Source organism: Chinchilla lanigera, unplaced genomic scaffold (genome assembly GCF_000276665.1).
Source record: "Chinchilla lanigera isolate Chin_1 unplaced genomic scaffold, ChiLan1.0 scaffold00064, whole genome shotgun sequence".
Lineage (NCBI taxonomy): Eukaryota > Metazoa > Chordata > Mammalia > Rodentia > Chinchillidae > Chinchilla > Chinchilla lanigera.
In genome coordinates, this window is record NW_004955465.1 from 5459338 (window position 1) to 5486374 (window position 27037).

Genomic DNA, 27037 nt, shown 5'->3' on the forward strand with positions numbered 1-27037 from the left:
AAGCAGTATCAGAAGTTGAAGGCAAACCAGTCTCCTATTCCCTATGGAGCCCCAGTAAGATCCACAATAATCTCATGTAGAAAAACAAGCTTCTAAATCCCTTTGCTGAATGAATGACAAACAGGAAGACAAAATGGTCTTGAATATTAAAAGTCATATGTTATTTTATTATCAATGTATCAGCAGACAAAAACAACTTGCTCATCATAAAGATAATTTTTTTATTGTCCTTAACAGGAAGAAAGAGAAACTTTGTAAAGTATAATTTAAAATGTGCTTTTATTCTTATTCTACCAGGGAAATTATAATAAAAAATTAAAATCAATATTTTATTAGATATAAAAATATTTAAACCAAGCATTATTTATATTACAGCCCTTCTGGAGGCTGAGGCAGATGAATAATAAGTTCAAGACCACACTGGGTTATATAGTAAGGCTCTGTTAAAAAATATTCATAATTGAATTATAAGTATTTAAAAGAAACACAAAAGTGGGTGTATCCTTTTCCTAAAAGCAAAATAAATAAACAATAAAATAGCACAAGCATACACGTTGACCATTTAAATTAAATAACTACATTGATGTTTTAATTAGAAATTTGTGGATAGTATTAAATTGCAATGTAAATATAGATTTTTTTCTATACATATTGTTGTTTTTTCCTAAGGCGGAATGCCAATATAACTACAGGAAAAGACACTAAAGAAAAAAATGGAAACTTTAAAAGTTAATTTCTTTCTCTTTCTAAACACCAACACATACATATACAGCAAGAATAAAATTCCATTGTTTCCCATAGGTCTGTGCAACTTTTGGTGGAAAATAGTCACATTTTGAGAAATAACATCAAACCATTAGAATGTCTCAATGAGTTTTAACATCTTTGAAAATACTGTTTCAGTATCAGTGGAGGCCCAGTTTAAAAGTGAGGAAGGTAAACACCTCCCCGAGAAAGGACTTGAGTGGCCACATCTGGCCTGAGGACTTGGCTGGCTTGTAGTGATCTGTCTTCATCACAGTTTTTTCTGTCTCCAGAAAGAACTGAAGGAAAGGGGAAGATGCCCTTCTGCCCAGCGGTTCCTAAAAAGTTTGAAAGGACTGATGCAATTTCTGTTTATTGCCTATGTCTCGCCCATGTACATTAAATGAACACCTTTCTTTGCGGACAGCACTCTGCCTCACAGAAATCCTGCACTCTTTTAATTGAGCCCCTTTGGGGGAAAGTATCATTTAAATATAACAATATATTCAGAACCCTAAAATAATTTGATCTATAATAAATTCTTAAGCAAGGGAGGAAGACCAGCCTGGGGACCCTGGGAGGGGAAGATTGCCAGGTACAGAGTCAGAGATTCACAAGGAAGTTGTAGACGTTCCCTCCCCGGAGACTTTTAAAAATAGACTAGACAGCCCTCTCCATACAGTGGTAGGAGGCCCCATTATACTCTGCTATTAAAGAACTTCACGCAGGTTTCCTTAGACTTGATTAAAAGAAAGGAAGAAAGAAATAAAAGTGGGAGGTGGGGAAAGAAAAGCCATCTAGAGTGCGGAAAATCCAGGTTAAGCCATACCTTGGATAGGGAACTAAGTCTGCTCACTATAACACGAATTCTCTTAGAGTCTAATAGCTATTTGATTCCTTTGCTTTATAGTTTTATCTTCATTTCATATTACTGTCTTTTTTAGAGCCATTGTGCTTTTCTGAGAACTTCCATACATGACAAAGCAGACAGAAATTGAATGTTGGGTGGATATTTTGCACTACTCCTCCTTTGCATACTGTAATTCAACATACTATTGATACGTATGTGTGTGCATGCACGTATGATTTAAAAATGGCTCTTCAGAGAAGACAAAGAGCATTTTAAGTATATATAACCTTTTAATTATTAAACTGTGAAATAAATTCATCAGTAATTCCACACAACTGTGTTCATAATTTAAATCATGGTTCAAGACTGGCAGCAAATTATGAAAGAGAGAGGAGAAAGGGAGGGAAGGGAAGGGAACAGAAGGGAAGGGAAGGAAATTCTTTTGGGCCCAACCTGGATACTTGTACTTATGCATAGCATCACAGAGACAAGCCATTTTTTAATCATCCATTCTCCAAACTTTGTCAGCTTCTTTAACTTTAGGATTAACATTGTATATTTTACACCTTCTGAAGACCACTGATGCTTCTTATCCATTTATTCTTTATTTAAACTCATCTTTTCTTTCTTAAGTGATATATATTCTCAACATTTAAATAACCTTTCCCTGACAGTAAGAAGGTGCTTGGGATAGATAACACAAAGTTTTTGAAAAATAGTTTACACTTAACTATATTACAGTTAAGTTTACACTTAACTATATTACAGTATTAAGTTCAAGACCACACTGGGTTATATAGTAAGGCTCTGTTAAAAAATATTCATAATTGAATTATAAGTATTTAAAAGAAACACAAAAGTGGGTGTATCCTTTTCCTAAAAGCAGGTTGTACAAATTGCCCTAGACTAATTTATAATTTTATAGCTTTCATAAGTTACTGTATACAGTATTTTTAATTTTAATGTTGGTATAGGATCATATAGTAATGTTTTTGAAGACGTTTTAAGGTTCTATTGCTAGCATAACAAATTACCACGTACTTTGTATCTTAAAGTCATAGACTTCTGAAAGTCTGGCATTAAAAACGGGTTATACTGAGCTAAAATTCATGATTTCAATGGGTCTGGCATTCTTTCTGGAGGTTCTAGGGAAAAAAAAAATTATTCTTTGCATTTACAAATTTCTAGAGACTGCCATATTCTTTGGCTTGTGATCACCCTCCTGAATTTTTAAAATTAACTCAAATTTTGGCTGACATGATATTTGCACATATTTATAGGCTACAATGGGATCTTTAGTTCAGGTATACTTGGGTAAGGTACAATGTATAATCAAAGTAATTGGCATATCCACTACTTTAAATCTTTATGGTGAGTACATTCAAAATCTCCTAACTAGAGTTGTATAATGCATCACTTTTAATTATATTCACCAGAATTCTCCTGCTACTAAATTGTAATATTCATGAATTGATCAACTTCTCCCAACTCCCCTTCCCCCAAGCCCCCAGTGTGTGGTAACATACTATTCTCCTCTCAAATTCTGTTAGATCCACTGTCTTAGAATCTAATAAAGTTAACCATGACTGTGTTGTTGTTTGTCTTTCAATACCTGAATTATATCACTTAACATAACATCCTCCAGATCGATCCATGTTGTCACAAATGAAAGGATTCTGTGCTTCTTTTAAGGCTTCAAAATCAGAGGTAATATAGGTTGAGGATTTCTCTGATCATTTCCTTCCGATGTACTTACCTCCCTCTTCCAAGACAAAGCATACTTGTGATTATTCCTAATCTGCTTGAGTCACATGGGGTACTTTCTTTATTTCAGGGTCAGCTAATTTCACATGGTACATTAAGATGTCTGCACTACACGACGTACCATCATCATGGATTCCAGTGATTAGAATGTGGATTTTTTGAGGAGGAAAGTTGAATTAATCTTCCTACAGCACTCCCTACAAATCTAAACTATAGAAGTCTTATAAATATTTTTGCTCCTAAAAAGTGCTAACAATACTTGCTATGAGGTGAGAAGAGCAACGCAGGTCGGCATTGCCACACAAGAGGGAGGAGGGAGGCAAAGACAGCGGCCGCAGCTGGAGGCTGGGCTCTGCCCCGTGCTGGCATCACAGTGCAACACGGAACTCCCAGGACTTCTGGAATTTCAATTCCAGTTCGGCTCCCAGGTGTTGGATCACGCTGGTCAAGGCAGCAAGGTGGAGCTTATTTATTTGGGAGCACTTGAGCTCTTTGGTGTCTGTTCTTATACAGAGACTAACCCTTCTGGACCAGGGTTACACCTTTATGGCCTCATTTAACCTTTAGTTACACATAGAACTTATTTACTTATTTACACATACTATACGTGGACATCAATTTGTACATTCTTCTCTGAGGCCTCAAGAATATTAGAGATGAATCTGTTTTATATACCCTTATTCTGACATTTTTTTAGTTTAAATAAAATTTATAAGTTAATCCCTTTTAAAAATCAGTTTTTGATGTATCTAATTTTCTACACTTTAATTCAAATTAATCTACCAAAATTTGTTAAATTTGGTGTTTGAAAGACCTGAGTTTAGCTTCAGTTTATTTTTTTATTACTACAAGAAGGTGTTATTATTTTAGACATATCTGTGTAGATAAGGGATATAAATTAGCTTCTTTATACAAACCAGGAAAAGACATCAGAACTCTGGGAATTCTGTATGAGCTGTGATCATAAAACTTTGCTATGGAGCAGCTATGGCCACTCCTTGGAATGTTAATAGATTTTCATCATTATTCCACTGATAGAATCATGAAATAAAAATCTAGAAATCCAGGAATCTTTAAATTAGTATTTAGACCAATGCATTTCTTCAACGAACAAACATTTAAACTAGCAAAATATATTTCCAGCAATATAAATGCAAAGTTTTATTTTGCAAAATTAGAGTCTAAAAATTCATGAATCTAGGATATCATGACCAACAGTAAATCTATCCAAATTTAATCTCATGGACTAACACCATCTCTGAAAAATGTATATTTATCTCTATTGTAGGTCAATCCTGTTTTCTAATGTATTGCCTCAGTGTATCTACATTTTTAGCTACTTGTCTTATTGAAAACTAAGAAAATAATTCCAAATTGTTTTCTTACATCAGATTTCTTTTTTGGAGAGGAACTCTGAAAAGAATATATTTGTATTTACTTACTAATTGTAATTTCCACTGAATATGGATAATGATGATACAAATTTGACAAGGTTTATGTTTTCCATTTTTGGCCATTAAAAAAATCTTTGTATTGTAAAACTATTTTATGTATATGATATTGGATAGTTCTTTCTCGTAAGATTTTTTGAATATGTTTTCTGCCCAAAAAATGGGTCGAATTTAACTACCTTCAAAAGTCTACTAAATCTTAGGAAGTATTTTTATAAAATGCCACTCTTTACTTAATAAAGGGCCAGCCTCATATTTCATGAGTTTCTATTCATCTGACAGAGCTGTGGTGTTTATAATTGTGTATATAAAGCCATCAGTCTTCTAGAATCATCTTTAGCTGAGCAAGCCCCAAAGCATGGTCCATTCTGCTCAGATCTGATCAGCATCTTTATAGCTTATCAGCCTTGGGGTTCAATTTTGTTTTGGATGCTTTTATAAATGAGCACAATCACTGGTGAATCTGTTCTTCCAGATTGCAAAGAGAAAAATTGAGGAAAGAACTTTAGTAGATTACTGTGTCACTGAGAATAAAGTACAAGCACAAATGCACCTAAAGTAGTCTCAGCAATGATTTCGTCGGGTGTACGTTTTCAGTTTTATTTCAGTAAAATTAGATGATTGTCTTAGTTATTATTGTTTTTGAAGTTATGCACTAACCTCGGGCTAGGAGTATGATCAATGTACTATCTAACAAAATCAATTTGTTCAAAAAGTACTATTTTTTTCTTAAAAAGAAGGAAAGATACAAGAAAAAAGGAATAGTAATAGATGGAAAATGTCGGAATTACTTCAGGACTTTCTTCCTCAGGACAGTTGCATGAGGCATTTTATAATTTTTTGTAGTTACATTAAACGGTATGATTGTTCTCAGGCTCCAAGACACTTCCAGAAATAGCAGAAGCCAAAAGAAAATTTTTATCATTTTAATGTCTTTTACATTTGTAAAATTTCCCCAGAATAAGGCTTATCATAATATTTACCTTAATAGCCTGTGGAACATTTAAGTGTTACACTCAGAGATAAGTTTTTGTCATCAATAATAATAAAAATACTTTGCTATATTCAGTATTGATCAAATAAAATAATGTAGCCAGGCACAGTTGCACACACCTGTAATCCCAGAACTGTGGAGGGATGAAGGAGGATCACGTATGTTAGGCTAGCCTGGACAATTTAGAAAGACTCCATGTTAAAATTTAAAAATAAATAAATAAATAAATAAATAAGGCTGAAGATATAACTGAGTGATAGAATCTCCTTGGGTTCAATCTCCAGTACTACAAAATAGGTGATTGATAGATGGATGGATAGATAGACAATAGATGATAGCTAGCTAGCTAGATGACAGGTAGATATAGATAGATGCTTATTGTTGCATTTAATATTTAATAGATAAAATTCTTAGGCAGTCAGAATATGAAATATTATAAGGTTTATTTATAATTATTAAACATCACAAAGACTATGGGGTTGCCAAAGCCATTCTAGGGTCTGTCACAGGTAATTTCTCCCTCTTTACTAGAAGAGTACTAGCAGTGTCCGAAATGTAGGTCAATACTTTCCCTTTTCTGGAAACCTGTTTCTCAGTTTTATAAGTGTAGCCATACCCTAGGGAGTCTTCTGTGCACTGCAGAAGAAAACAGTGATATGAATGAGAATCAAAGAACATTGAGTTGCACACTTTTTATCTATTCATTCTGTACACAACATCACGTCCTACAGCATCTTTGTTGTAAACATTTACAACCCAGAACTGAAAGGTGAGACATATCACATGATCTAACATTTTATCAAATGATCTAACATCATATAATGCACTTTTTGTTATCTGCATCCATAATCACTATTAGAAGGACCCACTACGCCCTTTGGTAGGAGAACAGACAGCAGGGAGACAAAGTGTCATGTATCCAGACAATGAGCTGCTATTCACCAGTGAAGGACAACTGAGCTATCAAGCCATGGAAAGACATGGAGAAAATCTAGGTGCATAGCCCTAAGTAAAAAAAGCTGATCTGATTTGGGATTAGGATGCTAAACCTGTACCTACATTTCTTGTGTGAAAGGAGCCACAATGGCCACCAGAGTTCACTCACCTTGTGTTTTTTCAGGACCTATTACAGTAACATTTACTGGCCTTTAATTATCTTTCACTTGTGGGATACATTGCTCCTTTGACTTAATAGTATTTTATTTCCAGCTTTTATTTTCCTGCTTAAAACTGAGATGTGTCTGGACTTTGTTTTTTTTTTCTGTTAAATCTGTCAGGTTTTAATATCATTAAAGTAAATTTAGAAAGTAAACTGGAAAATCTTACAAGTTTTACATTTTCAATGTTCTAGCAATCGGTATATATATGTAAAAATTACTTATGTCTTTAAAATCTGAAAGAGTTCATTATTAAAACATTTGGCTCAGGGGCTGGGGATTTAGCTCAGTGGCACAGCGCCTGCCTGGCAAGCATGAGGTTGTGAGTTTGATTCCCAGTACCGGAAAACAAACAAACAACAACAAAAAAAACATTTGGCTCTGAAACTGGTTTTGAAGCTAGCAGCTACAACATTTTCAGTGGTACTGATAAATTCAGGTTATCTCTATCTGGAGATTAAATGGACTACTATACCATTGCACAGGGGCTGGGGATTTAGCTCAGCGGCAAAAGCGCCTGCCTGGCATGCACAAGGTCGTGAGTTCGGTTCCTGGTACTGGAGAAAAACCAAAAGAAAAAAAAAAAAAAACATTGCACAAATTGTCGTTTCATTTAGATTTCAAAGTTAGCAACACAGAAGTGAATAAATTTTATTTTCCTTTTTTCTTATTTAATACTAAAAGAATTTAAAACTAAATTTGCTTCTCCATCTCATGTTATACCACTATCCTGTTGGATTAGAGTTCCTTTTTTAAAAAAATCCAAGCCTAACAAAAACTATGCTAGAAATACTAGAGATTGTCTATCTGATCAGGGTGAGGAAACACATTTTAGGTATAAACTCGACTGAACAAATAAAAGCATGTAAAATTCACAGCACAATCTAAACTTTCTAAATAATTAAAATAAAAAAGCAAAGCAAATACCCTGAAAAAAGTTGCCCCACTTATGACATAAAGTAGATATACAAGAAATTAAAAAATATTAATGCTTCAATAGAAGCATGGGCAGAGAATACAAAAGGACTAAGTATATAAGAAATGCATGGTGAAATAAACATGGAAAATGTTCAACCCTCCTCCTTGACCTGCTTTAATTAAAGAAATACCAATTAACACATTTTTTAAAAGCTGATCTGAAAAGGCTACACACCATATATAATTCCAACTCTGTGACTTTCTGAGGAAGATGAAATTATAGAAATGGTAAAATGTTCAGTAGAGGGGCTGGAGATATAGCTCAGTGGCACAGTACCTTCCTGGCAAGTGTAAGGTCATGAGTTTGATTCCTGGTACAAAAGAAACAAACAAACAAAAAAAGTTCAGTAGATAGCAAGGGGTAGGTGTGGGGCTGGGCAGAGCACAGGATTTTTAGGACAGTGGAACTCTTCTACTGGATGCCATATGGTGTACATGGGAAATTAGACATTTGCCAGAACCTGAGAATGTGCAACACCAAGGGTGACTGTCAGGTTCCCTGTGGGTTGGGAGTGACAATATTGTGTCATTATAGCTTCCTTGAATATAACGCATGAACCATTCTGGCAGGGATGTTGGTAATGCGGGGAGTGGTCCCTGAGTTGGGGACGGTGGTTATACAGGGATTCTCTGTGTCTTCCATTTAGTTTTGCTGTGATTTCCATTTTTGTGTTTCCATTCAAACTGCTGTAAAAAAGTAACCTGAAATTTAAAAAGTAAAACAAATACCTGAATATACTTTAGGAGTGTTTGTGCGCATGAGTTTTGTCTTGATGACATTATATGCGATAAAGTTCCACTCTTGATTTTCAGCTTGTACCACAGTACTGTTCTGAGCTGACCACATGAGGGATCCCTTCGGCTACATTCACCTCATAGTCACTTTGATTCACCAATGGAGACTCAACTATCAGATTAACAGTCAAAATTTCTGATTGCCTGAATGAACAACTCATTACTGCCATTTTCATATCAAACAAACATCATAAACTTAATAGAACTTAAGAATGATTTAAACTCAATTTTAAGATTTTTTTTTCCTAAATAGAATTAAATTACCTCTGATATTTCTCTAAAACTACAATGTATTCCATCTCCTCACTCCTACTCCAGGGTTCTTTCCTTTTTATGTGTGAATTTTAACTTCCTAGAACTCAGTACAGTTAAATGTAAGTAATGTAAAAACACTGAGCTCCAAAGTGGCTGCCATCTTGACCACACCACTGTACTCAGAAGGTGGCATAAAACTTTGGATTTTATCAAAACTGGTTACACTTGGTGACAGCCATACAGGGAAAATGGAAAGGAGAGAGATGGAAGAGGATAGCAAGGAGTGTTGGATTGATGCATAGGTCTAATGGAGGTAAAGTACTTTATTGCTCTCATCTGATTGGGTGAGAAAATGTCATACTTGAGACAAGGAAGAATGATACAAATTCCTGCCCCACTAGTACAGATCACTGAAGCAGCCCCATCACCCTGGGAGGAGAAGAATAAGGTACCATAAGCATGAATGAAACTAAACAAAATGACCAGAGTCTGAGAGGCAAAAACATCAAACAGTGACGATGCCTCTAAAAAAAGTTTTAGGGTTGAACACTTTCAGGCCTACAGCAGCCCACCCCACCAATGGAAGACACCCCGACAGCACTTCCCACAAGGACCAGCATGACTTCATACCCAAGTGAGATACAGCTCACTGGCACATCATAGGCTGTGCTGAAGAATCCATACGCACACCGTGTTTGAGATGGTAAACAGACATGTAGAGAAAAAATAAATCAGAGATATAAGGAATTCTATGTAACCTAGAAATTAAAATGTGAGTGTACAGATTGATAAGAACTTTGAATGGAGTCAATACTATGTTTTTCTTTTAGAGAAATCTAAACTTTAAAAAGAAGTCATACATCAGGACTTAAGCAGAAGAAAATATATAGTTCTCAATCTTTGTGCTTCTCAAACCAGCAAGCACAAGTTAAAGCCAATGGGATGACATCACACGAAGTAAGTGAATAAGACAAGCTTGGTTTAATTATTTTCTTAGATGAAATGAATATTTATTCAGTATTATTTAGGACAAGGAACTTACTGTTGAGCTTCTTGGAAGAACTACTTCATGGCATAGATTTTATTCTATTTTATTGCAGTGAAAACATTCATTCACTCTCTTGACAAAAAAATTAAGTGTGCAATGCAGTATTGTTAATGATAGTTACCATGCTGTGCAACAAATCTTTACTGATTTGCCTTGCTGGAATGAAACTTTAAGCCAGTAATAACTTCTCATGTCCTTCTTTCCCAGCATCTGGTCACCCATATTATACTCTTTAACTCCACGACTTTGACTCTTCTAGGGTCTTCACATAAGTGGAATCATGTAGTATTTGTGTGTGACTGATTCATTTCAATTAACCTACTGTCTCAAGGTTCGTCCACGTTGTCCTATATTATATAATTTTCTTCTTATATAAGGCCAATAACATTGCATTGTGTGTATGTACCATACTTTATTGATTCATCATCTGACTGACATTTTGGCCATGTCCACATTGTGAATATTGTGAATAATGCAGCAGTGAACATGAGAATGTAGAAACCTCTTCAAGATAATGACTTCAGTTCTTTTGGATAAATACCTAGAGGTTTCTGGATCATATATGGTCATTCTGTTTTAATTTTTTAAAGCAATCTCCAACTGTTTTTCATAGCAGCTGCACAAGGGTTCCCACCAGCACTGCACAAGTGTTCCATTTTCTCCAGATGCTTACCAATACTTGTCTTTGATTTTGTAATCATACACATCTTGACAGGTATGAGCCATGTGAGAGATATTCCACTGTGATTTTCACTTGCACTTCTCTGATGATTGGTGATCTCCAACATCTTTTTATAAACCCCTAGGCCATTCGTGTGCTTTCCTCAGAGAAATGTGTACTCGAGTGTTTAGCCCATCAACACAATGAAAAGGCAACCTATGCAGTGGAAAATAATTATAAACAGATATCTGACAGGTGTTAATTTCAAAAATATTGTTTAAGGGGCTGGGGATTTAGCTCAGTGGCAAAAGCGCCTGCCTGGCAAGCGCAAGGTCGTGAGTTCGGTTCCTGGTACCGGAGAAAAACCAAAAAAAAAAAAAAAAAAAAAAAAATTGTTTAAGTCAAGTACAGAGGTACATGCTGGTAATCCCTTCTTTTCAGGAGGCTGAGGCAGGAATATCAGGAATTCCAGGTCAGCTCAAGAAACAGCAAAACTCTCTCAAAACAAAACAAAACAAATTTTTAAAAAATTCCTACAACTAAATAGCAACAACAATCCTAATAGTTCAACTAAAAAAGAGTAAAATAAATTTGGGGTGACTCAGTGGTAGCATTCATAAAGCACTGGTTTTTATTCCCCAGCACAACAAAAAATAAAAACAAGGATAAAAATTAAAACTGGACAAGTTTTCTTTTAGAATTTATGTGCAAAACATCTGTAATCACTTTCTTGAGGACTATTGTTCAAGCAGAAAAATCCAAGTAAGAGTTAAGTGCTCAGACTCCGTGGAACAGAGGAGATTTTCCTCACCAGCCAGGACGCCTCGGCCTCCCCATGCAAGGGACCTGAGAGGGGCCTAAGGGTTTAGTCTGTGAATTATTTCCCATGTGGTGAGGGAAGGTACCTCTTTCACATCTCATTTGTCTATATCATGAATCCATGCTCATTTATAGACAAAGACAGGGCTTTACATCTTGCATAATAGGGGCATAAATAAATTAAATATTGGAAAAAATAATTTTAACCATTAGAATTTTTAAATTTTTAATATTACTTGTTTGCAGTACGTAACAATTACATTCATCTTGGAGGGTTAGCACAATTCTTTTTTTTATCCCTTTCCTCTCTCCCTCCCTCCATCTCTTGGTCTACAAACACTTTAATTGTTAACTTCATATATTCAGAATGAAGGCTATCATAACCTTGGTACCACTGCTCCTAGACTTGCACTATTAAATTGAGGCATTCTAAAAGTGAAAAAATCATGAATAAATTATACCTCACACCTGACTACTTAATAAAAATATGCGTTCTCCTAGTTTTTATTTATATTCACTGACTTGCTCACAATATTAACAAACACATTGATTTTGTTGCCAAGACTAACCATGTGCATAATCTAAGAAATTACAAGACTTCCTTCTCAACAAAGCCACAGCAATGAACTGAGTGGTCCATGCCAAATATCAAAATTTGTAATATGGGGTACAGCATATAGTCAGGAAGTAAGTCAACAAAGAAAGATTTTAACTTTTAAAAAATATTGTTTATTTTCCTCTGTGTTAATCTCTAACCTTAGAGTAACTGAAACCTTTGAGTATCAGCATCAGTGACTGAGACTTAGAGTAACTGATCCTTTCACAAATGGGTTAAAATGTCATCTCTGCTTGAAAATTTTCTCTCCAAATTTAGGTTTTTGACACCCAAGCACGAAGTTGATATAGGACTAATCTCCTAAGAGAAATGATTTGATCCGTTATAACGTGTACAAAATAAATCATTAAATAAACATTTTATTGAATTGCAAGTTCCAAGTAATTATGTACTTTGGCAATCTTCCTTTGTTCCAAACACATGAAAACATACACACAGACACATGCATGTGCATGCGCACACACACACACACCAAGGCAGAAAGACCTACACAGGGTCACAAATATCTCTGTGAACTAGACCTAAACAAACACAATGGTAAGCAGAACTAAAGACTCAGGCGGGCTGGGTTCCAGCACAGAGAAAGTGAAGGGCCAGGCGTTAGACACCTGCGGGGCACCTGGGGATAGAATGGCTCCACCTGAGGCAGAGGAAAAGAGCTCAGCATCCTCACCCACAGAAAGAAGCTGAGAGAATGACTGCTGGCTCCAGGCGGGGACTGTCTGCTATGATGCCAGGGACCAGGGACCTGCTTTGAATATGAGAAATAAAAATATTTCTCATAATGTGGACTTCTAAATTAAAGATTTCACGAGGCAAATTAGATTCTACATTGGATCCAGATAAAGAAAAATATCTCAGAGTTGATTAATGGTACTAAAGGATTAACCCATAACATGGCACAAAGAGAAATATTAAATTTTGAAGAATTTTAAAGGTATAATAAATGATAATTTTCCAGAATAAAAGAAAAACATTTGCCAGTAAATTCAGAAATGCATTTAGTGTATAAAAGAAGGTAAATAAGAATAATGTCAGTCCTAGAAACATTGTAATGAAACTATGGAAAATAAGAGAAAAATAACAATCTTAAATGCTATGAAGGAAAAGATAAACCACAAAGAAATGACACTTGGGTTTCTTATCAAAAATAACAGATGCCAGAAAACAATAGAATAGTATCTTCAAAGACTAATAGAATATAATTGCCAGCTTCAAATTATACATATAAACTTCAGGAACAAAATAGTAGATACAATGATAGAGTCAAAATAAATGTAATAGAAATCTAATCAGCAAGAGATCATCCAGAAAGCTGTTAATTACCTGGTATAAACTTGCTATCAAACTAGCGAAGATATCATGAATGAAGGAACTTGGTAGGTCAGTCTCAGACATAAACAGAAATGTAAGATATCAAAATGAAAAATTATCCCATCAACTTCAGCCTCATGGAATATAGAATACATATATCTACACACATGCACACAGTGTGGTAGTAAGAAAACTCGTTTTGAAATCAGAAGGGTAAGCCTGAGAAGGGACTATCTACTTAGTAGGCAAATCCTGGGTATTTTATGTCATGGAATTTGTTATAGTAATGGAATTTCAGGGGAAAGCACTCACATGCTGTTATGATTTGTGTCTAGATAGCCCCTCAAAGCCTTATGCAGCTTTAGGCTTTTGTTCAGAGGTAAACGAATCTAGAGTTTGTGATTGATTAAAGGTCCAATGCTGGGATTAAGGGTGTGAGTGCTATACTGGCCCTAGGGTGGGTAGTCTGCATACAATATAAAAGATAGAAAGAGGCTTGCCTTTCACCTGCCTTGCTTGTTTTTGCTGTCTTCTGCCACCATGAATTGTTTCTTGGGCCTGGCCAATTATGGACTGAAACCTCTATAAACTATGAGCTAAATAAACCCTTCTTCCCTTAATTTTGGTCATCTGATATTTCGTCTCAGCAATGAAAAAAGTAACTAAGACACATACCCACAGCCCAGATATTTCTGACTTTACTCAAAATAATAAAAATCTAAAAGTTTACCTTTTAGAGAAAAGCTTACCTCTGGAGCTATTCATTTACCCCTAGAAATATAAATATTTGAATATATTTCCTTGTACCAAGCAAATATTAATTGTAATATTTTTAAAAGTATAAACACATTTGCTGTGGCTTCAATATGGTCCATATCCCCTCAAAATCTCATGTGATAAAGACTTCATCACAGAATGTTGGTGTTGGGAGGGGCTATGAACCTTAAAAGAGTGGGGCCTAGTGGGAATTCTTTAGGTCATTAATGATAGGACTTTGAAAAAGATTCAGAGTCCAGCTGCTCTCTGTCTCTTTCTGTCTCTTCCTCTCTTTCTCTCTCTCTGTCTGTTTCTTATTGGAGTTGTGATCCTTCTTCCACATGCACACTGTCATCACCTCCCACCATGAGGTCCTCACCAGAATCTTGCTTGACACTACAAAACCATGACCTAAACACACTCTTCTCTTCAGAAGTAGCTCATATCTGCATGTCTGATACTTCATTGTGGTAATGAAAGGCTGTCTGATACAGCATCTCAAGGTTGATAACTTAATGCTGGCCTGGTTTGGTTTGGTTTTTACAGCTTTATACTGTTTCTTGGTAATTTTCATCATGTAAATGAAACATGTAAACAAAGTGCTGCTCAAATTGATTTTTCCAGTTGTGAACTACAATGGTCTCTTTGTGCCTCCAAAGGTCAGAACCAGCCACAGTATAGAAACCCACAAACTTTACCTGAAATGTACATCATTTGCGGATATGTAGTGTATACACTGATATGGCCTGAGCTCGTGGTGGTCTCAGTCCTGTAGCTCATGGAAGTAATTCGGACAAAGTCATTTTCAGAACCATCTAATCTCAGAATGAAACATCTCTCCCATTGCATCATCAAAACCAAGACAATCTTTTGGAAGACAGCACAAGCAACCCTCTTGGAAATTTGAAAACCACAAACGTGGTGGCTCATGTGCTAGAGAAAATTAATATTAATGAATATGTCAATAAAAACAGCTTGACCTCTAGGCAGCTGCCGAAAACAGAGAAGTTGGTGCCACCCTCTGCAAACCATGGCCTTCTGTCTGTTGGTGGAAAATCCAACACTTAAAAATATGGTATAAGGTATTCTGTGGCCACCTTGGAGTGCCTTGGGATTCCAAAGAAAGTTAACAATAGTTTTTAGGGAATCTGAGAGTTCCAACTGTGAAATTTCCCTTAGTCTTCTTAAATCTATTTCTTATCCACCAGTGATGATCTTGCATTTTAGCTACTGATTTATACAAAACTATTACACCATTTCTCGGAGAACTGAACACACCTAGGTGTGAAAGAAAAGTAAGAAATTCTCCTTCAGAGCAACACGGGGCAGCCTCTCTTGCTGTGAGATAGGTTGAACTCAGGTTTCTCCTTGGAGCAACAGTAATAATTGATGTGGTCCTGACTGTCTTGTCTCATGACAAAAGTCAGATGTGTTACTATGATCATACAATTACTTTAAGAATAAGCACGATTCTAACATAGAGCATAAGTACAAAGTCAAGCTTAATAAAATTTGTGTGACTGTTTTCATGTCAGAAGAGAAAGTTCATGTTTTCTGCACACATTTTTGCTTTATCTTGAATATCTTTCTTCCTGTTGTTTTTTTCTTCATCACAAAGCCTACTAGGCCGATTGAATTAAACTGAAATATTACAAAACAACAAAATGAATGTTAATGCAGAAGCCATGTTATCCCAACAGAGAAGAATTTGAGGTTTTCTGTATTATTGTGGTGGTGGAAACAGTGACAGTGTAAGTATTTTTAGTATCCTGGAAAGAAAGGAGAGATAAAAGAATTTCTTTGCTGGGTACTCTTTAAAAAGTAAAATCACATATGTGATTATTATAAAAACCATATTTCCAGAGGGAGGTTTTTCGGTAATTTTTAAAGAACTGAATTTATATATGTATGTTTTTGTCCAGATATGTTAACTATGTTATATTTCACTTTTTAAAAATGTTTAGTTCCAAAAGAAATATGATGATTCCTTCTGGATAACATGCCAAATTGGAAAGCAAAATGTCCACTGTCTACCTAGGCAAATAAGGTGGTTTTCAGTCCATTTTAATTGTCTCCAAGTGATGTAGTTTCTTTATACAATCGACCCACTCCTAGTCATCTATGAAAGATTCTCTGCTGTATAAATGTTTTAAAGACAGAAATGCAGACATTACAGAGCTCCATGGTATCAGGACTCCCATCCCGCCCCTGAGACATCCCTAGATGCAGCCCCTGGTCTCAGGAACAGGCTCAGAAAGAATCTTCAGCTCCATGAGTGTGTCTGTGTCACAGTAAGCAGACTCGTGTGTGTGTGTGTGTGTGTGTGTGTGTGTGTGTGTGTGTGTAAAGATGAAAAGGCACACTTTAATTACTGCACTGTAGTAAGTAGAAGAAAGCTTCAAAGAAATATTGAAGCATGCTGGCAGACAACCAAAAATATTTAACGGTTAGCCAGGCAAGTGCAGTCTCGCTGCCTTAGTCTTAATAATGGTTTAAAGAACTCTGTTCTCCGTTCCGTCACCGAAGTCTCTCCCGTTCGCACTTCATCTCTCCTTCCATACGTAAAACACCAGGCAGCCATCATCCAAGCCCAGGCCCTGCCCTGATGGAAGAGAACTAAGGAAATGCAACCTCAACAGAGGGGTTCCTTTTTAATTGGTCACGGTCACGCTATTCAAATAGGAAGAAATCTGCAACCCATTAGACATTTTCCTCCTGCATTAATAGACACAAAATTAATTATATTTTGCAGCCATTTCTATAATTTTTTTCAAGTTGAGAAATATTTTTAAGGTCTGTGCCTGTGCAGCAGCTTGTAAAGACAATTAGACTGCAAAGAAGATAATAAGTCTGCAGTCTGGTCCTGCAAATACCACGGGATAGGCAGAAGAGAGAAGATAGGAGAGGGCAGAAGGTAACAGGAGAAAAGAGCCAGAGCATTTATCATACAGGGCAGGAATTTAGACTGATCAGTTCCATAAAATTAATTCCAAATAACCAACTGTGGGCTTGTCAATTGATCCAGATGTACAACAAGCTGTAATCTGCATCTTGCCTTTGACTTGTGCATAAAATAATGTGCTATGCTCTTTGACAGTTTTCTTGTAAAAAATAATATTGTTATGATTTGTTATTTCCAAATATTGGATAAATGATAGAATTGGAAAGAAAATTTGAATCAAACATCTTGTCCAAAGTTACCTGGGTATTCCGGGAACAGCAGAGAATTTAAATCTTTCAAAATGCATATCACAAAAATATCCATACACTGCCTGGTTTTTTTATTTCACAATAATTTGGATGGGATCAAGTAACCATACTAGATACAAGAAATCATTTAAAATAATCTGCCCCTGTCCTTAGCAGCTTAACTAGTTCATCTTTCCCAAAAATAACATACTGTGATTTGGTATTTCCAAAGATTGCATAAAGTGTGGAATTTTAGGGCTAGAGGCAGCTTCACACAGCATCTAATTAAATATCTTCAATATCCAGATGAGGAAACTAAGCCTGAAGAGATTAAAGTAATTTAATCCAACGTAACAGGTACCAGCGACACAGAGGGAATTGGACCACAGTCAAATTTCTCTTTCTAAACGCTAGTCACAGGAAATCAATCAGAAAGGATTTGTTTCCATGGTTATCTCTACATTTTACTTTCCAAATTTAATGAAAATACAGTATGTTTGTATTTGAAATTAGTGAAGTGAAATTCGCCAAACTTTTCTGTAACTGTTTTGTACATTACTGTTTTATACATACTCTTTTTGCACATACTTTTATGATAATAAATAGTATATTTACACATATGGCTGTGAGTGTCATCTTGAACAGTATTTCAAAAGCAAGATTTTTTCTTGTAAATTATTGCAAATAAGTGCCTTGATGATCTGCGATTTTTGTTTTGTCTCCTTTAATACTGTATGCTGACACTGTCATAGCACATACAGCAACCATCCTTCTGTTTCAGATATAGGGATATATCTTCTGTAGTGTGTCGTGTAATTACTACATTGCTATTACCTTATTGTGATTACTTCAGTGTATTACACTGGCATGTAATAATTAATAGCAGACTAGCAACTAAAAGACTATACCTGTAGCTTTAATGGGTATTACACTTTGTGGTTTCAAAGCATTTCAGTTTCTTAGCAACCTGAGTAACAACATTTGCACCTGCATTCTGATATTTAATCTCTTAGTGGTATGTGTTCTTCTTATAATTCTATTAATAGGAATGTGAGGATGGTAAATTCATGGGAACACTTACTTCAATGCGATGTATGAACTCATACCATGAGCATCTGTTTTGAGCTGGCTTTCCTTCCTTTCAGTAACAGTACCTTCATCTCTCCCAGTTCCCGTCATTTCACCTAACAACCACCACCATCCCCACTCCAGTCTCCCACCAGGTACGTGGACTTTAAGCCAGAACTCACAAATATTCTATCCCCTTGCCAACAGTTGTTGGTTTGGTGATACAGTAGGAACTGGGTCCGAGACCTTTCACTGCAACTATCATGAAAGAAATTTTACTTTTCGGCTGGGAATTCCTACATGGGCTTAGAGAACATGAGTCAAGAGCAGTCATTTGGTCTGTTTTTAAAGAAAACTGTCTGAAAATAAATAAAGAAAACTGTCGGAAAATAAATGAAACCACACAGAAGGAAGTGAAGTGAAGAGACAGTTACCGCTGTTTTCAATATTATTTAAGTCTGTAACTCACATCTTTGCATTCAGACACACCTGAATTCAGAATAACCCTGGGCAATTCAGTAACAAGTGCCGACAAGCTGTCCACCACTCACGCACCCTGCTTCTACCTGCTTTTGCATCAACTAGCATAAATTGGGCTTTCTTCCCTTGGAGCTAAGGGACTTTTAACAAATATCAAATAGCAGAGGCTTAACCTAGAAAGTAGCAGGAACCCTTGATTTTTGTCTTTTGAGCTAATCTTGTCCATTTGAACAGAGGCAGCAAATGCTGAAGGCTTAGGCAGCTTTAAATTTTACATGTCCTCAATCTAAATGCTGCTTTTTCTCACAGCTTTCTGAGGGGCCGCTTTCTGCGATGAAGTTCTAGCCACTGATAATCCTAGAAAACACTTTAAAAGAAAAAAAGAAAACTGAGCTAAATTTTCAATTTTACCTCTTCCCTATTAGTAGATAGGTTGGCCCAAGCAGAAGCATAAGAAGGATGTGTTCAAATAGTCTGTCTGCCAGGTTAGCTCAACAGATGCCACAAAGGCTTAGCTATTTTATTCCACTGACAGTATTTGGGAGCTCTGTTCAATGCTAATGTTAGAAAACATGAGTATATTGATCATAATATTTTAGATTTTTAATAAAGTTAGTTTGGAGAAAGGACGGAAGTTATGTATATTCAATTTCATGATTTTAGCAAGCTGACTTGTAATGATGTTTTAATAGATCCACAATAAAAAAGCAATTTTAATTCTAAAAATATATTTTTTCCAGATTTCTTCTACACCTTCTCAGATACCTAGGTACTGAAATTATTCATCAAGTAGGACATTTTTCTTCCTTACTACCTACCTCATCACCATTTGAGGAAGCACTTTCACAGTTTGTTCTGGGGTATCACATCACAAAATGATTCAATGTCATCCTTTTTAGAACTTCCCTAACAAATAGAACCTAAGTTAGCATCACGGACATGGCTTGCCCTTTCTGGTATATGTTGTAATATTTTGAGTGCTTCTGAAAACATAAGTTTGAAATCATAGCAAGGTTAATTTATATGCACCCATAAAAATTATCTTAAAGCAAAGCTTTCATCTTGCCTTACAGAGGTTTAGCTAACAAGCACTGCTCATGACAAGGTACTAATTATATTAAAATGTAACAATATCTTATATGTCTATAGCTCTTTGCAGTTTAGAAATTATCTCAACCTAACTACCCTACAAAATCAGTCAATAAGAGTTAACCCCACTGAATAAGAAAAGGAGGCTCAAATCTGGCAGCTGGTAATTATCTGACTTGAGAGTTTTGAGTTGGTCAAAAAACTACCTTTGAGTTGGTTACCAAAAAGTACCAATCAATAGCATTTCCTATTTGGGCAGCAATCCAGAGTATTCTCTGCTTAGCCACCAATATCACGATCAAGTGGGAAAATTCCTCTAAAAAATCCTACCATGAGGCTTGAAAAAGAAGTAATTAATGTAGAAAAACCAAATGAAAGTCAGAGAGACTAGCAATAGAATGGCAGGTCTTTAAGAACAGGTTTCCTCTTAGATACACAAATTCCATCTTGCACACAGTCACTACTCAAAAACTGTTTTCTAATTAATGAACAAAAAGAACCTTAATCAGCAAGACCTTGTATGTATACTGGAGCAAATGTGCATATGATATGTATTATATTACACATAATATAAAATGTAATATAACATATATATAACCTAGAAAACAGTTACATTATATATTACATAGATATAACTTTTCATGAATAACAAAACCTTTCTCACCAGGACTGGATAAAATCTGGCCATGAGTTTCTAGACCTAAGGTATCACTTGTAGTTTCAGAATTCTTATGCGTTCAGCCTTCTTCCTATAAAATATATTTCCTCTTCTGTATTCAGTAAAATCTTCATTCATATACTGCCGGTAGAAGTATCCTTTCCTCTTCCTGAGAAGCCACATGAGCGCACCATCACACCTTTACTTTGGCTTTCCTGAGAGCATCATTAACCGGATTAATCTGTCCTCCTGGTCCTTAAGCCATTCTATTCTTCCCTGCTACCTGTGTCCTTATGATCTTTGAATGTGAATTTTTCTTTCAAGCCAACGATTTATTCAGTTTCTTGAAGAATCCTGAGAAAGTTCATTTATTCTGGCCCCATGGTTTTGCATGATTAAAAACAACCTGAATCAACTTATCTCCCTTTCCTATGTATAACGGAGAAAAAAATCATTTTGAGGATTTAATTATCTTTTATAATGGTCTAAAACTCAATTCTAGACTTACTCAGGAATTTAGGCAATTAAGTGTGTATTCCTTTGTCTTATTTCCTGGATTTGATTATTGAAAATAAAACAAAACAAAACTCTCAGGCATATGAAGAACTCCAGGAAGAAATACCGTATGTAGGAGACTTGAAGAGAATGAGATTCCACCCTAATCCCAAATTCATGTATAATAAAATTGGATATTTTTTAATTCAAAGGAGAATTGTGAGAGAAGACATTTTGTTGGTCCTGGAGAGAATCCCTGCACACTTTCTCCTACAAAGGAGCCTGGAAATGTTGCTAACCTTCTTCCTTACAAGAGGAAATAAACATACAGGTCAAGAGCAGGGAGGACAGACTGGCCTCCATTCCTAAAATGCCACATGTACAGGGAAACCACAGAATAAATCCATGACACTACATACAGAATAGATTTAGGAGAAAGCAGGACATCCATAAAATGGGGTGGGCAAGAAAGGGTCTGCCTTACTGTGTGACCCTAAAACTAATGACCAAGGGTCAAATCCCACCTCGAGGCATAAAACTATTTAAGATCTACAGAATCATTTTTAACTCCAGGGAAAGAAACCTGAGCATACAGACACCCCAGGTAGACAGAAAATAAGTGTGTATTATAGTGTTAAAATCAATGCCCAGAGTGAAATTAATTCATTTGTAAGATAAACAGCAAATGGTGTATCTCATTCATCTGAGTTTTTGACTGAGATTCATTCTCCATGGAAAATCATAGCATAGCATCTCCCAGGACATCAAGGAACTATGTGATAATGTTCAATATGAAGAATTTCCATACAATATTTCTAAGGCAACAAAAAATGACTTTTCATAACTTTTAAATTCTCTCGTCCCCTCACGTCTCTCTTGATTAGGGTTATATGTACATATTTTTATGTATGAATTTAATTAGCTCCCTCAAAAAATATTCACTGAGGGCCATGATAAACACTGTGAGAAATACACAACACACTGTCTCCTCCCTCAAGTGATCTATAATCTACTTGGAGACAAGGAGGCAAATTAAATGATTAATGTACTTTATTACTACATTCCAAACAAGTTTCAAGAATAATAAAAGCTTGATGAATTTTTGCAAACAAAGGATAAGTGTTCTGGGATCATCAAAGAAAAAGCTTCACAGAGTATTGTTTTACCAACAGAAGGTGAAGACGTGTGGTGGTCATGGAACCATCTTAGGGCATTCTAACCCAGCTTTGTAAGACATGGTAGGCAAGGATGAGAGGATCAGGTGTATTTTACATATGCATCATTTAATCAGACTTTTGTTCATAAGTCTGTATGCATGTGCTTTGTATTCCCTGTATGCAAATTCCCTGTATTCCCTTGATGCAAAATGTATTTCTTATTGAAGGTCCATGGCCAAAAAGTGTTAAAATCACTATTATAGAAGAGACAAAGATTAGACAGTCCTCTCTGCTGAAAAAAAAAGAAAAATAGGATTGCAATAACCAAAGAGAAAAGACGACCAAGGGTGAGAGCCACATGGCTCAATTGTCCATGGCCCATGACAACCAGCAAGGCATGTGGCAAGAATGAAGGACCAATCAGTCCAGATGTATGCAGAAAACTAAGTGGAAAGAGGTACGTCTGGAGATAGTCTAGCTAATATGTTTTTTTTAGTACCTGAAGGCTAATCTCCATTAGAAAGTTTGGGTCAGCTGAACTATTCCACTCCTCTTGAACCCCTTGTAGTATTTAATTTATAGTCTTGGTTTCATGTTTTAGTGACCCGTGAGATAATCTCTTCCTCCCATACTACCATCCAGTAATTCTCATAAAGCCAACTTCACACACACACACACACACACACACACACACACACACACACATACACACATGCTCCTGCAATTCCCCATGGGTCTAAGCTAGATACAAATCAGCACAACCCCCCATTCTGTGTACACTCAATAATTCTCACAACTACAACTCATAAATACGTAACCAGCAATCCTCCAACTCCTCTTTTGCGACTTAAAAGACATTACTACCTCACCTTTCGAAACAGAGTTTGCTAGCGAGCTGGTGGGACAGGAAAGTTGCAACACAAATGCTACTTGTCTGAGCATTTGACTCTTCACAAACACCACCACCCATACCAAAGCCTACAGGTAGGCCCTGCCTTGAGTAATTAGCACATCACTCAGCAGGAGAGAAGCCAAGGAGTCCTGAAGGGAGAGGAGAAAAATGGAAGAATCCAGGACCCTTTTGCTATTGGCTCATCTGGCCCTGTGGGAAGATGTGATGTTTCTTTCCTGAGATGGAAATGATGATGTATAGTGTGAGTTAGACAAAAATAATTTTTTACACTATTCTGTAATTTTTCTTAAAACATCAAGGATGCAGACAGCCAAAGGAACCCTGGTAGCTATTCATAATGCCCACAGGCAGGTCAGGAGCAGAAAATACAATATGGATAATAAGAAGACATATGTATGAAAAGAAATAACAGGCACTGTAGTTTGGGTGCTGTGTGTGTTCCCCAGAGGCTCAAGTGTTAAAATCAGTGCCACTGGCAAGGAGTAGAAGAACTTTTGGAAGGTGAGGCCCAGTGGGAGGCCTTCCATTATGGACAGCCCGCCCTCAAAGTGGATTTTGAGAACCCAGGACTGCCTTTTCCCTCCTACCAATAGTTCTCAGGAAAGAAGCTCAGCTCCATCATGTGGTCCAAACCATAGCCATCAGCACCTCCATCAGAAGCCCAAAGCAATGGGTCTCCCTGATCACAGACTGGAGCCACTACAGTGGTAAGCCAAAATAGCCCTTTTCTTTTTGTGAGTTCATTACCTGAGGCATTTTGCTACAGTGATGGAAAGCTAACACAAGAGACAACCAAAGTATCATTTTTTATGAAATCCCTGCTATGTGCAACCAATGATACCATTTTAAAATAATTCATTTTGAAAATCAAATATTGATGTACAAAGGCTGGATATGCCTCTGACAGCTGACATTATGCTCCATTGATTCTCGCTATATACATACCTAGCCTCCGGTCTGATGTCCCTAATTGTTTCATCTCATCATCTTGGGAACATCACGAACAATTTAATAAACTCTTTTCCAGCTAAAACTCTTTTCCTGCTCAGTACCAGGTTAATGAAATTTTTGTGGTCACTGCTCCGCATACATCACCTTTACTTAAGAATGTGTGGGTTTTAAACAAGCACATCAGCCTCCATTCCTTGAGAAACCAGGGTACAATTCTTAAATTATTTCTGGTAAGTACTTTATCCCTTCTAGTCTCTTCATCATTTTTATAGATGTAATCAATTATTTCAGTCAAAGAAAACACACTGCCAACTTTCCAGAATTCCTAGAACATTTTAACTACTAGCTTGGGGTTTTATTCAGTATGAGCATAAAAGTTATTATATTCTAATTGCTTGTGATTGTTACTACATCGAGATTTATTTTGGTTGGTTATTTCAAGACACTGTTAAAATGAGTTTAGTGACTTCATTCTGGTTTTCCTGATTGATTCTATTATTAGGACTGTGGAGGCCTGGGGCCTTTTGGCTTTCCTGAACATCTTGAACAATTTTTTAAACAGTTTGGGTTTGGCAAAACCTATTTTGCCAAGAACATTACCCCTTAATTTTTAAAAACCATGTGCATTTTAAGAAAATGCAACACACATGTTCCTAATTCCTCTGTACTAAACACATCAAAATGTTTTGTAAGAACGGCCTGATTTCCAAGAAGCCTTATGAGCCTTCCTTATAAGAACTTCTAATCTATTTTCTTTTAAAACAGGAAGTGATTTCTGCCAAGGATAAAGTTACTTAGACATCGACTATTTCAAGAAACTCAAGAACTAAGTAGACATATTTTATGTTTCCCTGGGATATATTTATTGAATGAAGTGGTCGCAAAAGGTACAGACACACAAACAACCCAGTTAGGAGATAACTGAATCACCAAAGACATAGTGATAATATCTGTATGTTTTCTCAGTCCTCCTACACTGAAATAGTTACAGATAGGCTATTTAACAAGGACACCTGCTGCAAAGGAGTAAGATTGTGAGTTATGCTGGGGGTTTTTTGGTTGTTTGTTTGTTTGCTTTGGTTTTAGTTCTAAAGAAGGATTAGATTCTTATCTGAATATTTTCCATAATATTACAAATAATCTTTTTCCAAAGAACCTTGACATTTTAATCAGCTTGTTTTCACTTTAGTATTTCTATCTAAAACAGTAAGAATCAAATATTATTCAAAAATCAAAAAGAAGATATTTTTATGTGTGTGTGTATGTGTGTGTGTGATCCAATCTTATTCTGAGCGCTCAGAAGCTACAATTTCTACACTTCCCGATGACAGTCCAATCACTGGACTCCTACCCCTTTACTTGGTAAGACCTGGTAATCATTCATGGGCTGGTGTGTCCAGCACAAGTGTTGCACTTTGAAAACAGCATTGCCTCCAAAGATTCCTATGAAAAGACTGAACAATCTGCCTGGTTCATTTCTTGCTGATTTTCTTGGATACTCTGGTGTTCTTTCTTTTCCATTTTAATGATAATGAAAAAAGACCATCCTTTCCCCAAGTGTATGAGGCTCTGCCATTTTAGACTCTCTGGTTACATCTTCCTCAGAGGCCCCAGTTCTGGACGATCCTAGAGATGAAGATCTCTGCTCCACTCTGCTACATATTCCAAGGTGCCACCTCCACCTCAGTCACCATAGTGGCCTTCCCTTCTGTGAGTAGGCTCAGAACCACAGAGATATCATAACAAAGTCATCTGAAAGGTAAGTGCTCTGATTTATGAGTAGCCATATGGTTGGTGCTTGGTGATACGGGAAATTATATCATCTGGCTCTGCTGTGAATAGAATTTGTTATGTATTAATATCATCATTTGTACTACCTTAAAGTGCACAAACAGAAGCACAAAATGGACGAGTCAATTCTATCTTCTCTGGATCTCAGTTTTCTCATCTTCAAAATGTTAGGGATGGGTCAAATGATGCCTACAATTACATCCTGCACAATGTATGGATTGTGAGCCAATTTATCAATGAATTCTTAGCAAGTTTCCACAAATTCTGGAAGTGAGAGATAAATCGTTTGCAACTGGCATTCAAAGTACATAGTGCTTTTTGATGGAAGCATTTAAGTTCTTGCTGCCTACTAGGCACTTTGTTAGGATAGGGAATGCAAAGAAAAAAGAAAGAAAGTCTGTCCTTGTGGATTCTAGAAAGGCTCAGATAAATAAGCTTTCAACAATGGTAACAATTCCTAATTAAAGTTCTCATTAATGAAGAAGAAAAGTGGAAGCTGGAAATCCTCTTCACACAACAAGGAGATGTAAAAACAAGAGAGAAGCAGTCTCATAGAAAACTGTCCATGGAAGCACTGTGTCAGGGCATCTCCAAAAGAACTGATCAGAAACAAGGATGGAAAGCTTAAAAGCAGGGTAAAGAGAAGTTTTAAATTGATTCCAAAGAAAATGTAATGTAAATAATGTAATCTAAATTTCATGTGTTTCTGTATTTTATATTTTCCTTCTTTTTTTCATTTTTAAAATTGAAATGTTATTAATTTAGAAAGATAAAGCCAAGCGTGGTGGCACATGCCTGAAACCCCAGCACTGGGAAGGCTGAGACAGGAGGATCACTGTGAGTTAGAGGCCAGCCTGGATTACACAAGCAAGTTCAAGGCCAGCCTGCACTACATAAGGACACTTTGTGTAAAAAAAAAAAGGATATAAAAAAGATTTTAAAAATACAGTTATTGAACCTCTATTCCTGCTTTAATTGCTGTCATTTTAGTTTGCATGCATATTTCTACAGATGATTTTCTTCTAAATTCTGTGTCCCAAGTTA